Consider the following 13,961-nt stretch of genomic DNA (forward strand, 5'->3'; position numbering starts at 1 on the left):
GTTGCATTGGGAGCATGGCAGATGGGTAGGGAAGTTCTCTGGTCAGTGTGAAACCAAAGCTGGCCTAAAGGTTGAGGAGGCATTGGCTGGGTATACAGGGGAAATATTTCCAGTCGCAAGCAGAGGCTCGGAGACAGCATGGGTTATAGGGGCGGAGCTGCCAGCAGGAGGGGGGATGCTGAAAGGAGACAAGACCAGAGAGAAACACAGGCCTGGTTTGGGGAACTTGTGTCCCACATGCAGTGGGAGTGATTACAGGGCATGGCGTGGCTAGTTTGGGCTTTTATATGCATTCTTCCAGCAGGCAGTAGGGGTGGGGGATTGATTTGAAGTAGATGAGCCTGGCACCTGGGAGGCCTATGAGGAGGTCAGTAGTCTAGAGATAATAGCTTGAACTGTATCAGTGGTAGAAAGAAGGGGTGGGCAGTGGAGAAGAGGAAACAATGAGAAATATTTCATGGCCAGGCCACGATGGTCCAACGTGGGGAGTGAGAGTCCCAGAGGAACTGAGTGATGCTTTGTCTTGAGGTCAAGCTGAAAGAACAATTCTGCAGGAGGGCGATTAATGACAGCACTGTTTATAACAGAGTATTAGGGGGAAATACTGAGTATTTATTGGTAGGAAAACGGTTAAATAAATGGCAGTACATTCACACAGTGAAACCACATAGAAGGGCTAAAATAAGTGCATTAGAGCTATCTGTAGCAACATAGATAAATCTCTAGAAGCATTGTTAGAATGATACAGCATGACACTATGGTATAAGTTTTAAAATATGCAGGTTGAGGCTGTATTTATTTTTTGATATAGGCACATGCAGTAAAGGTAAAATTTTTCATTAGAATGATAAAAGACAGATTCAAGATAGTGGTTACCTCTACAGGGTGCGGGTAGAGAAAAAGGCATTGAGGAGTATAATCCGGCTCCACTTCTTTAAAAGGAAAGAGAAATCTGAAACAAAGAAGACAAAATGTTAATACAGTTGATCCTTGAACGACCTGGGGGTTGGGGGCCCTGACCCTCTGTGCAGTCTAAAATCTGCATATAACTTATGGTCAGCCCTCCGTATATGTAGTTCCTCCGTATCCACGATTCCACATCTTTGGATTTAACCAGCCACCAATTGTGCAATACTGCAGTTTTTACTATTGAAAAAAATCTACATATAAGTGGACCTGTGCAGTTCAAACCCATATTGTTCAAAAGTCAACTCTATTTAACAGAGCTAGGGGTGGTGGACATCTGGGTGTTTGTTTTATATTTGCTATGCTATTTTTCATGCTTGAAATAGTTAATTTAAAATGTTTTAACGACATTTTTTCCAAGTGAATCCCATTCTCCACTAGCTTCCACTATGAAATCAGAGCTTTAGGTTCTGTCAGCTGTTATTCAGTAACACTTAGGAATGTAGCAAACCATCTTGAATCTAATATTTAGTTAAGGGGAATCAACTTTCTCACAAGATATTAATGTTCAAAATAAGTACCCTGTACTTCGAATAAGGTATGAAAATTACGTACTAAAAGTAGAATGCACTTTATATATAATCTTAAACTCCAGAATGGACTGCCTGCCCTAATGTAATTTGAATATTAATGCTTTAACACATCTCAATTACATATTGATTTATTAGTAAATCAATTTAGCTCCCTCTTTATAAAATGCTTTTGAAGCATCAAACCCTCTCACACCAAAAAATAAATTATTTACATTTACATACTATGTATTGTGTGTATGAAATGAAAATTAGAAGAAGCTAAATAGAATTAAGAAAAAAAAAATTACAGACATATCCATTCTAGAAGTTAGCACAGTCACTGTGATTACACCCAAAAATTTGTCCTAAGCTCCCTGTTAGGAAGACAGTGTTATTTGCAGTATATGAGTACTTTCTTTCCTCGTTTGATGATTCTTTCCCATCATTTTGAACTCTTCTGTGAACGTTCAAGTAATTTCTCCCAGTAACACACCTGTGCAGCCAGCAAGGCTGCAGAATGATGTGTGCGGGCTCCCCGAGGGATCAGCAGTGATCCAGGGTCGACCTGACCTTGGAAGCACAGCTTCTACTAGATTTGGTTCTCTTTTGATTAACTAGGCAGATTTATCATGACTTGGTCCTTACATCCTTGATGTGCAGCTTTTTTCTCTTCTTCTGTCATAATTTCCCACGGGAGGAAGAAGTCTTGGCTGCATTTTTATTTCTGAGGTTTTATCCTTGGGAGAAACTCTTAACAGTGTCTTTCATGAACTGAGCTCAAGGAATTTGTATGATGTAGTGATAAACAAGAAGTAAAGTACATGAAAGTTGGGTGATTTTTTTTTTTTCAGTTTAGAATAAATCAAATTTATTTGAAGTAGAGCCAGACTTGTATTAAGGGCTTTTATGTACTAATTTACCTGGTGCGTACTCTGGATGTGAGTGCTAATTTAGATGTTTTACTACATATATCCTCATTTCTGTTTGGGAACAGTACTAAGTTGCTGAGAACACAAAAGTTTTAAGACTTGGACCTTGACCTTGAAAGAGGATATGAGTTTTCATAATTCAAAAAGCTATTTCCCTAATAGATTGTATCAGTTCCAATATAAAACTAGCAACAACCTCTGATATTTCTTTTTTGGAAACAGTTGCCAGTAGCTTTTAGGCTTTTTTTAGAAGTATTTTTTGGCCATACTTATAGGTTAGGGAATATTAAGAATGTTTTATAACTCTGTACTTTTACCTGTAACAGTTTATACTGATACGTGGACGGATTGCTTATGAAATGTTTTCTTCAAAAGTAGTCTTTGCTTTGGAATGGCAGTAGTGTGTATAAACAATTCACTGAAATGACAATATATAAAGGAGTTGGACCAGAGGACTTCAGAAGTGAGTTTCCAGTTTCAGAATGCTAAATGTCAGCCCAAGTTTGATTTGTATATAAACACTATCTACCTAATATGAAACTACCAAGTCATAATATAAATCGAGCATAGTTGCTTGGGGTTGTGTGTGTATTACATGTATACATGTATTTGTAGGTTCAGATTTATGGAGACAAGAAAAATTATTTATTCACATTTCTCAGTTCCAGAATTTAGTGGTACCAGCTTTAACTGATGATCAGTAATGTTTTAAGAGCAACTAATCCCTGATGTATTTTAAAGAATGACAAAATCAAGAGAACCTTGAGCTCTTTCATTAACTATCCCTGAAGTCAAATACTCATAAGCTGTCTCTAAATCACAGAATCACAAGGTTGGAGGGGACCTCCAAATTCATTTTGTCCAATCAGCCGTCCAACACATGGAGCCCCTGTATGGCTTCCACACAAAGTAGCTGCCCACCATGTGCTTGAACCCACAGGGATAGGGAGCTCATATCCCTAACCCACAGGGATAGGGAGCTTGTTGTCCAGAAAGCAACAAGAAGACATTAAGTATGACTTGAGAGGCAAGGAAGATAACCCCTCAGGACCTCATTTTGCCTAAGAGTAGCCCTACAAGAGAAGACCAGTTAACCCCAAATCCAGCCTTCCAGACCTTTCCTAACCAGGAAAGCATGTCCCCGTCTGAACCATTTTCATTAAAACATGTCTGCTCCAAACATGGGTAGCAGGGTGCTATGTGACTGCATCACCCACCATTCTCTATCAGCTGCCCACCTCCTAGAAGATACCCTTCCAAATTTAATGTTCCTCCAGTGTCTCCACAAAATACTCTGGCCCTGGCCAACCTTGCACGATGCTTGGCCTTTGTAGGTATGGCCTAAGAGTTCTTCACTGTAAACTATAGTCAACTTAGGGTCATGAAATGTTAAAGCACAATGAACCATTCATTGTGTTCAAAATATTGTGTTATTTGAAGAAATTACTATCGCCTTGCAACTAGGTATTCTATTGTCCTTAACATTAAGTAATTCAACCTCGTTATTAATTCAAAGCCTTTTCTTCCAGTTCCCTTTGTTTCAGTTTGGCATTTTTAACGCACTTCAATGCAGAAGTTTTAGCTATTCTTTTAAAAAGATGTCTTGCCTTTGCTTTAAATGTAATAACTGCCCAGGGCCTGCATTTTTGGCCACATCTTAATTTGCAGGGGGAGAAAGGAAAAATACTCTTGGCCCAGTGTATTTTCCCAGGACACTGTGGCTGTCATTGTTAATTAAAATAGTTCTCTAGTATGTGACATGATTCTTGTGTTTTCTTCATTGTGTTGAAGATGTTCCAGGTTGGAACCTAATGAGCTTTTCTTCCAGTAATTGCTGATATGTGTAGGTGCTTAGGCTGAGGTTTTTATTACAAAGGTACTTTTTACCTTTATTGTGCTTAAACCTGAAAGCTGGATGAAGTATCGTTGTTCCCCAGTTGGGTTATAAAATTCATGTCTGCTAGGCCACAAACTATGGGTGGAAAGTGGGAACATCTTGTCACTAGAAGAGATATGTTGAACTCATTTGTTCAAGGTAATTAAATATGTTTCTAAGCTAGGATATATGAGTTTCAAGTTATTGAGCATCCTGAAAGCATCATTTTGTAAAACTATATAAATTGATAAAATATATATAATTGATATTGCATAGAATCTGGAGGCCTACCTTTTAATGCACCAGATGTCCCAAAATTATCATGCTTCTCTTACCCCATTAACACTGGTGTTAAGTACCAAAAAGTAGCCTTTGAATAATAATGGACTTTGTTTAACTGACTGCTATATTCACATTCCTTCCAATTTAGCAAGAGATGATTATTCATCCATATGGCTAAGTAAAATATTTCCACACTGTTTATTTTAAAATGTTTGGATGCCAGCAACGGATTCCAGACGCTATGAAGAACGTGAAATTAGGCATATTCCCTTCCTGATCATTAGCTCCATATTTCGAATTAGACAGTAAATTAATAAGAAAATGATAGTTGTGCACCAAGGAAGGGTACATGGGCCAGGCTCAAGTTTAGCAAAGAACAGGACATCCTATAAAGAGCCAGAGCCTAATGGACATGCATTCAGCCTTTTGGATGATTATGTGCCATTACAGAATGAAATGATGACTAAACATGTCCCCTTGGCCTACCTAATGTGCCTTCAAAACAGTCGTTTATTCCCTGGTGCAGAGAGGAGTTGGCCTATTACTTTCTGTTCTGCTTTCTGTGGGCCCCTAGAGCTGTCAGGAGTCTCATGGGTAGTTTTCAGAAATCCAGCAACATCGCCTCCCAATCCCGAGCCCAAGTCAGTAAGATCCTTACCACTTGGCCCTCTTTATAAAATAATAGCAAGAGGAACGTGCACTCTCCTATTTACTGAACATTTCAAACCATAAAAATTAGTAATGAGAAATAAAATGACAAAAGTTTCATTGCTAACAAAACAAAAATAGTTTAATAAATGCAACAACTCTTAATTCAGAGTCACAGAACTTTGATCTGGAAAGAGCCCTAAAGAAATCTTCTATTCTGCCCCCTGTAGTACAAGATGAGAAACTGGGATACAGAGAGATTGAGTCCAGAGGTTGGGTTTCTGACATGCAGGCTGGAGCTCTTCCTTCCCTGCCTCTGCCCGCCCTGGCCCATCCCCAAAATCTGGGGGAGGGTGCAGATGCCCATTTTCACATGTCATTTCCCTTATTCTCTCAAATTACCACCAAAAAGGGAAAAGGAAAAAAAAAATCCCATACTATCTCAGTTACTCTCTGAATTTCACCCAGGTAGATAAATATTTTTGAACTTGGTCCCTAGCACAGCCGCATCAAACTAATCATCAGGTATAATCCTAAAGCTTCAGGTTGCTTAGAAAACACGTGAACTGTGATTTTAGTCTTGTGAGTATTTCAAGATCTACAGTCTTGAGTATGAAAAGATTTGACCTTGGAAGTGGAATATGACATTCTCTTTTGTGTGCGGGCTTCTGAATGCCGAGCAAGATAAGGCAGTCAAGTGGGAAGACTCAGAGATTCCTGTAGAATTCAGGTGGTCAGCCAGTGGTCAGGGTGGGGTCTCTCAGCACAAGACAGGCCCCGTAATGACACTCCCTCAGTAAACTGGACAGCACGTCAGTATGAGAAGGATGAGAGCACGTGATGAAGTTCTCAAAAAGAGGTGCCCAAGAGACCCCACCCAGGTCCCTCGGGTACTTTGCAGTTTCTGAGTCTGTCTTGTTTCCCGTGGCTTAGGACTGGAGGCACTTTCGTCTCTAAGCTTCTTCTGCTCGGACCAGATGACAAGGTGGAAGGAAGCCTTAGTGCCATTACAAATGAATAAGCACATTCCTGGAACACATAAAAGTCAGCTGTGGAACCTACAACCGTGGGACTTCGTCCCAGGGAAATCTCTGTGGTAGTGTAAATAAATCCTCTGTCAGAGCATGAAACGACCTGAAGGGCACCCAGGGTGGCCAGGTCACTGCTCCCACTGCCACCTCTGCATCAGAGCGATTCGCTCAGGGGGCTTTCCCTTCATGTGGCCTGTTCGCTTTTACAAACTGCCCCCTAACAGAAAGAATCATCCTTTATGTGCCTTACGGGCAATTCTTAGTCAGCAGTTCTGAATTTTAAACTGATTGATTTTCAGAGGAAATGCCTTTCCAGGGTACATAGGACTGTATGCCTCCATGATGTCACTAATCCTCTCAACCTACCCCTGAAGTTGGGAAATTACCTAGGTAAGAAAGAATATGGTGAAATGCAAAGTGGCTCTGTAAATGGGGCTTTAGAAATCGATAGATCTTTTCAAAGACGCTGTGATCCACCTTTGTACCTGAAAAATCACAGAAACAAAGGCTTATGTTCTTTAAAGACTAGAAATATAAAGATCTATCATTCAGGTCCTTCGGCTGGGGACAAATTTAAGCAGCGGGAGAAGTCCCCTTCAGAGTGAATATGTAGGCTGGGGCCACACCGTGTGCAGCGTCTGCGGCTAGCTCAAGTCTTCGGTCCCACACAGCCCCCTCCTGGCAGCTTCCTTCTCTCAGATCACCTGAGCCCTCACTCACTGCGGTGGGAACCCGAGGTCCGGACCACCATGACCGCAGCTGGGCCTGACTTTGCCTTCCCAAGCCCACCAGGCTGGCCGGGCCAGGCCTCCCTGCAGGACCCCAGCTCTCGGGGCAGCTGCACCGCCCACCGCCTAGGATGCCAGCTGTGCCAACCAGCAAGGAGTGTAGCAAAGCCTAGCCTGGCAGCAGGGGTCCAGGAAGAAGGAAGCCAGGAGCCGGGCCTGGAAGCCAGCTCCAGGACTGCACGTTCAGGTGCTCTGCGGGTCACTGCACACGTTTTCAGGAACCTCTACTGAGATGGTCTCATCTTGGGAACCCTTGAAACGATTATCCACCACCAGGACTTGTTTTCCTGGGAATTTATCCAGAGAAAGGCATTTCTATAACTGAAGACAGTACTTTTGTCCCACTCTCATAATAACTGCTTTCCCATTATTTCAATTCTGTTTCAGTTTCGTAATTTATTCACAGCATTCCAGTCCTGGTGGAAAGTTTGAGTCATTTACCTGAAGCCACAAAAATGGCAGACACTTCTCACACTACTTTTTTCCCGCTACCCCCTTGATTTCCTCATTTCTGTTACCTGTACCATATTCTCACACAGGAGGTGAACCGCTGACTCGTCTTTGACGTCACCCTCAGCTCTCATCAGGCTCCAGATTCTCATCACAAGCACTCACTCTCCCTTCCTCTGTGCTCTCCCATCCCCTCTGCACTCCTTCACGTGCTCATCACACGCTCCCTGACCTACCGTCCTGGGACACAGGCTTCGCCCCTCCTGGTCCATCCGCTTCACTGTCCCCTCCTGGGATAGTGCCTGTCCCCCTGCAGTGTGTCCTTCCCCAGCTGCCGGTCCAAATCTGCAACCCCTATCCTCCTGGCCTCTGCCCTTCACACGCCAGCTCGAACGCATGGTCTCCAGTTCCACGCCAAGGCAGAGGTTTGCCTGCTAAGAAAAACATCCAGGGAGATAGAGGCAGCATGGTGTCAGGAGTGAGTGTGGGCTCCAGAGTCAGATCCACTCGTTTCCTTCCAGCTCTGTGAGCCCCGGCAAATCTCCTCACCCAGTACCAGCTGCCCGGTGAGAAACACAGTACCTGCCGCTTGGCGTTTCTGTGGAGCTGGCCTTATTGCTCTTCCTGCTGGTGGGTGGTTTGTCTGAGCGGCCTGGAGCTGCAACTATTTGTGGCAAGGCCTCCTGGGGACAGAGGGCTCACGTACTTGTATCCCTTAGAGTCTGGCGTGAAAACGTCCCTACCAGCACTTTCCAGTAGAAGTGTAAATGCAGGGCACGTGTCATTCTGAACTTCCTAGTAGCCACATTAAAAAGGAAAAAGAAAAATGTGTTTATTTTAATAGTGTAGTTTGTTTAACCCAATAGTTCCAAAATATCACTTCAACTTGTAAGCAATATAAAAACAATGAGGTGTTTTACATTCATTTTTTTCATACCAGGTCTTCATAATCCAGTGTGTGTTTTACACTTACAGCACATCTCAGTTTGGACCAGCCACATTGCACGTACTCGATAGCCACATGCAGCCTGTGGCTGTTGTATTAGACGGTGCATGTCTAGGCTGTGCTTGGGTATAAGTAACATGTGTCTAAAAGGCATGAGGTACAGAGCTTTAATGCCAGAAGGGGGCAGGGATGCAGGTGACCGTGTTGTGACAGGATATAGTAGCCATAGCATCTTGTCATTACTCTGCCCAACTGGAAGTCGCAGAGGTTTATAAAAACCCTACTAGGGTTAGGGAAGAGCTTCGGAGCAGCTGCAGACAGAAGAAATGGAGATGTGTTGTTGCTAGATCCTGGGTGTTTCAGCCAGAGACCATCTCGGGAATCACGATGGAGGCATGTGCTAGGAGCAGACAGGGGCCCTGGGTTCACAGGCCCATATTCCTGCCTTGTTATCCACAGACTATGGGTTTACGAGAAGCACACGTGCTTGGACGCGTATGTGCAATCTGCAGCCTTGATGTTTTATATTTTCACTTTTAGTCTAATATTTCTACCCCTGCAAGAATGCTTGCAGGGTGGGTATACACGACACCAGCCTGTTCCAAACAGCCCATGGATGCAGAATAGCCGGGAGGGGATGAACATGTATACCAGGCAGTTCTGACCCCCGGAGAGCTGAAGCATGATAGTGACTTATCACGATGCTTGCTCTGTGCAGGGAATGATGCGGCCAAGACCTTGTTGTCTCTTCTCTGATTTAGTACTCTTCGCACCCCTAAGGCTTGGGTGCCTCGTGGACATCTCATGAAAGAGCATGTCTGAAACAAGAATGTCAGGAACAGACACTGGGCATGAGGCCAACTCATGAAAGAAAATGCAGGGGCATGTCCAGTGGTGATATTTGAAGTGCACTAGCACTTTTTTGGCTGTTTTATTTTTCTTTTTTGCAATGCCCATGAACCCTTGTGTTGTGCAGTTTTGGGAGGAGGGGTTGTTTGGGTATTTTTTTGATAATTAGGAAGCAGCAAAAATTGAATACTATATAAAAATTAATGGGTTTAGATTTCTTTCATATCAGAAAAAGAAAGAAAAACAGTTGCATAGGCTGTTGTGTATTTATGCTACCAGAGAAATAGCATTTTCAAAATGTTGTTTGGTTTTCTAATGTCCTTTAAGAAATGCATTTTTCAAATGGTGCTATTATTTTAATTAACCAAGTAAAATCAGTTTCTAATTTAACTATGAAATTATCATTTGGCTGTAAGAATAGCTATAATGCTAGTTTTAAACGTGCACTCTTTCAAAATTCTGTGGCCTAGGATTTATGTGAATGGTATTTTAATTACTTTATTCATTCTTTGTGGGGAAAATGAACTTTCATCTCTTATGGCAGTTTCTCATTGTGGTTACTGGTTACTCATAATTATGTGTACTTTTTCCTGTGGTAGGGAATAAGCAGCGTTTTCTACAGTAGTATGCAGGAAATGCCCTAATATTTTCAAAATGAGTTTGTTTATATATATTCTTAGTTCTCACAACAAATAGCTAATTGCTTTAAATAAAAACCTCAAGTTTCCTAAACTGAATTATAGTTTATTTTTAACTTTCTTTTAAGGAACCAAGAGACAGTGGAGAGTGCTGCTAAATATTTTTGAAAATAATTTTGCACTAGGACGTCGGAGCTGGAGGTTTATCATGCTGATGGAGAATGCTAATATTTCTGTATTTCTCATCAGTCTCGCTACATATGGGAGCTGGTGTATTTTCCATTCGTTACTTACTGTTCTAGGAACATTCTCCCTGACCCATTAAATGAAGCCCTAGACAGAGTAAGTGGAGAGAACATTGTTTTATTACTGCTTTAGTGAGGCAAGTGCACACAGGTATTATTAGTTGGTCTTAAGAATGGTGCTTTTTACTCTGAGTAGAAAAGCCAAATTAATCATTCCGTAGCTAAGGCTTTTAAGTTTAAGTAAACCTTCTTCATCCAATGTTGGTTGATCAGAACTGGTTGTTTTGGCTTTCCATAACCTTTATTTTTGAAAAAGAAAGTGGGGAGGAAAAACCAATGTCTTGGAACTTGCTTTGATGTTCAAAATGGCGAGTTAAATCCATACCAAATGTAGTTTTTTGTGTTACATAGCAAAGTACAGGATTAGAGGGATAATGTAACTCTTAATGCGGGATCAGAAAGCTGCCTTTGTGTGGATGCCACAGACTTAGCAAAAATAGAATCTTTCATTTCTTCTGATCAAGAATAATTTTGAACATTTTTTGAAGTTGCAGGAGAGGTAGCTTTAATTTCTGTAGCAGACTGATTTTATGAGTCATCTGAGTTGACCGAAAGATAACCTAGTCAGCTGGCCTACAAGTCTACTGAAGGATTACGTATTTTTAAATAATTTAACATTTTATAATTGGGCAACACTGGTCCTTTCTTTTTGCAGTCTGAGGGATGGGGATTCAGGCATTTTGGTGTAACTTAACTTCTGGTTCTGGGAGATGAAGCAGCAACGTAATTCTCCTAGCCCCACAGCTAGGGTGGTAGTTTCAGCAACCATCCGTTTTGGTCTTCGTGTGAAAAGCAGGCAAAACTATGCTGGCAAATTCCCTTACAGATCCAGACCACTGTTCTGACCCTCTCCATGTAGTTACAGACCTTAAGGGACACTCTCAGGACACTCAGTTTTAAGAAAAGGTGTGAAAGGGAGGGAATACATACTGAGGTGCTAAATCTGACAGGCAAAAAATAAAAGGGAAATCTAAAAGCAAATACAGGCTATTAAATTGGATCCATCAACATATATTTCTGAGCACCTATTATGTCCCCTGCATATGTGTAACCAGACATATAAAAGAATGGATAATAGAGTGTTTCTTACTCATTATACTTGCCTAATGAAATTTAATATTAAATTTAGAAAAAGAAATGCTCATCATCCTGTAAAAAGTCAACATGTAGAATTTCAAGCCTACCAAATAATTAAATGGGAAGTGAATTCATTTTGTACATCTTGACTCTTTAAGGTATTATGTGTAAAGCACACAGTGCCTGGCACAGGGTAAAACTATAGTAAATGGCCAAGTTACTATTGTGTATGTTGATTTACGAACGTTTCTGCTGTCCAATCCCCTGTAGATGTAATGGCTAATAGTAAACTGTAGAATGACATATAACTCCACTGGTCATTCTAAATGCCTGGCAAGGAAAAGAAAGAGCCAGACAAAATCCTTGTTCCAGCACAGAAAGTCAGGCGAATCCGCAAACCTGGGAACTCTCCTCTTGCCAGAGTAGATCTTAGAAGTAGCCAGGAGTGGAGGCAGGAACCATGAAAAACAAGCTTCTCTGCCAGCAGTTGGAGAACTTCTAGGCATCAGCTCCAAGATCCAACGTGCTAAGTAAGAACCACCCCTCTTCTTAGTCGTGTTTTCACCTGAAGTGTGTGACTCAGCACTGTTTAATTTTCCGTAGAGATGTATCTAATTTTATACCTATAACCTACAGTATGATAGACTTTACTTTCCATAAACCTTGCCTTAAATTAACGTTACTGGAATGCATTTATTCTGTGAAGTAGAACGTAGCTTATTGGAAAATGGAGCTCTCCCCCATGTGTAGAATTTCGTGGAGTGAGGACTTTGAAATGCTTTCACAGAGAGAAGAACTGCTCCGGTGGCCTTCAGAATCACATGTTATGAAATTGTCATCAGGAGAGGTTAGGAAATGACCCTTCCCCACCACTGGCCTCTGGGCCACATGCTGCCCCTCTGGCTGACTCAGGCCCCGGGCAGGCCCCTTCAGAGCCCTGGGTGGGGTGAGGTTGGCCTCGTTGGCAGAAAATGTTAAAGCCCTATTCGTGGCGGCTGCTATCATCCATGCTTCTGTGCCTCAACCCACTCTCCTTCTGTCTTCTCTCCCCTCACCTATCATTTGGGTCAGAACCAACCTCCAGAGACTCGTTTTTCATCCTTAGAGCCCAAGGTCTCTTCTGTGGTCATCCGTCCTCGGATACTTTTCCCCTAATACAGTGCTTTTCAAATGTCTTTTAGACACAAAACCCTTTTTTCAAACAGAAACGTACAGTGAAGCCCAGTATTGAGAACAGATAAGGATGGAGCTGCTCCCGGTGAACTGGGATGGGATCTGGAGCCCTGCCGCCAGTTCTCCCCCCACTTCCCGCGTGGCTGCCCCTAAGAGCCCAGCGGAACCCCCAGAGTCCAGGGAGCCCGGTTTAAACCCACTCACATAGATGCAGCCAGTTGTGTCAGAATCCACAGAGAAGTAGCTCAGCTTGTGGAGTTTCAGTTCACTTCATAAGCACCTGCAGTGTGTGCTGCCCTCTCACCAGGACCATCAGCCACGGGATAGTTATGGAAACGAAGGTCTGTCGTGGTGGACAGAACACACCTTCAGAGGCAAAGCAGGGTCCTTCCTTTTCCCGATGCTAAACTGTCCAAATCCCCCTCAAGTCCGAGCCCGACTAGATGGGTCACTGCTGAGGCTGAGGTCCTGAAAAGCTGTGCTTATGGTGGGCTGTCCCACCCCAAAGGGTAGGAGCAGAGAAAGGATGAAAGTCTTGGGGGAGCAAGGGAAGCCCAATCAGCAAGGCCAGAAGTCAAAGCCAAGTGAAAGAGGAGTCAGGACCCAGGGTGATTCCCAGGACAGAGCCCAAGCATCTGCCTCTGTCATCGACCATCCCTCCACGGTGTAAGTGGGTCAGGGCAGATGTGCGGGGAATGGATGGTCCTCTCGGTTCACAGAGTATTGTTTTACTCTCTTCAGTTCTAGCCCTTTGCTTGAACCCCTCCTCCCTCCATAAAGAAAGAAAGCTCCTGTCAGCTCTCTCCCGCCTCCCTCCTTCGTAAGGGGCCCTGCAATTTTAGGCCCCGAGAAGGCTGCGCAGGCAGTTTACAGGCTAGCTCCTTGGTCGCCAGCGCCAGAGCAGCAGTTTTCAGTCTTGTCTCTGGCCCAACACTCTAGATCAGTCATGTTCACAAGCCTCACATGCTTCCATGGGCATGGGCGGGTTTTGCCAACTCCTTCCCCTCCACAGGCCTCGAGCGTTTTTGTGTGTTGATAGTTCTAAAATCACTGTACTGACTGATGAAACTTGCCAAGGATACATCAGGAGTGTAGGGCTCTGAAGATCCAGCTGTACCATCTCTCCTCCACCCCATCCCCTCTTACTTAGGAAAATGCATCAGTGTGAAAATGACATTAGAGTAGGTATAATCTTGAATTTGCTCTAATTTCTAAAAGAGTAACTATTAGGAAATATGTGCTTTATAACAATAATTTAACCCTCTTATGGTTGACACAGAAATGAGGACCCTCTAATATGCTTATAATTCAAACAACACTCTAATAAGCTACATTTAAGGTCTGGTGTCCTAGCAATATGGATACAAATTGCAATATTGGGAGCTTTTAATTTATTGTTAGTCTCGCCTGTATCCAAAAAGGAATGGTAGTAACTTGCACATGCTGATAAAACTCTTAACGTGGAAATAGAAATGTTTAAACCTTATCTAA

At 42.7% G+C, this 13,961-nt stretch overlaps 1 protein-coding gene across 14 annotated transcripts in view; it reads left to right on the forward strand.

Annotated features, from left to right (window-relative positions):
• PKP4 (plakophilin 4) overlaps nucleotides 1-13,961 on the forward strand; it is a 246,075-nt gene that overhangs the window by 207,871 nt on the left and 24,243 nt on the right. The window lies entirely within an intron of this gene.

The sequence above is a fragment of the Balaenoptera musculus genome, chromosome 7 (assembly GCF_009873245.2).
Source record: "Balaenoptera musculus isolate JJ_BM4_2016_0621 chromosome 7, mBalMus1.pri.v3, whole genome shotgun sequence".
NCBI classification, from domain to species: domain Eukaryota; kingdom Metazoa; phylum Chordata; class Mammalia; order Artiodactyla; family Balaenopteridae; genus Balaenoptera; species Balaenoptera musculus.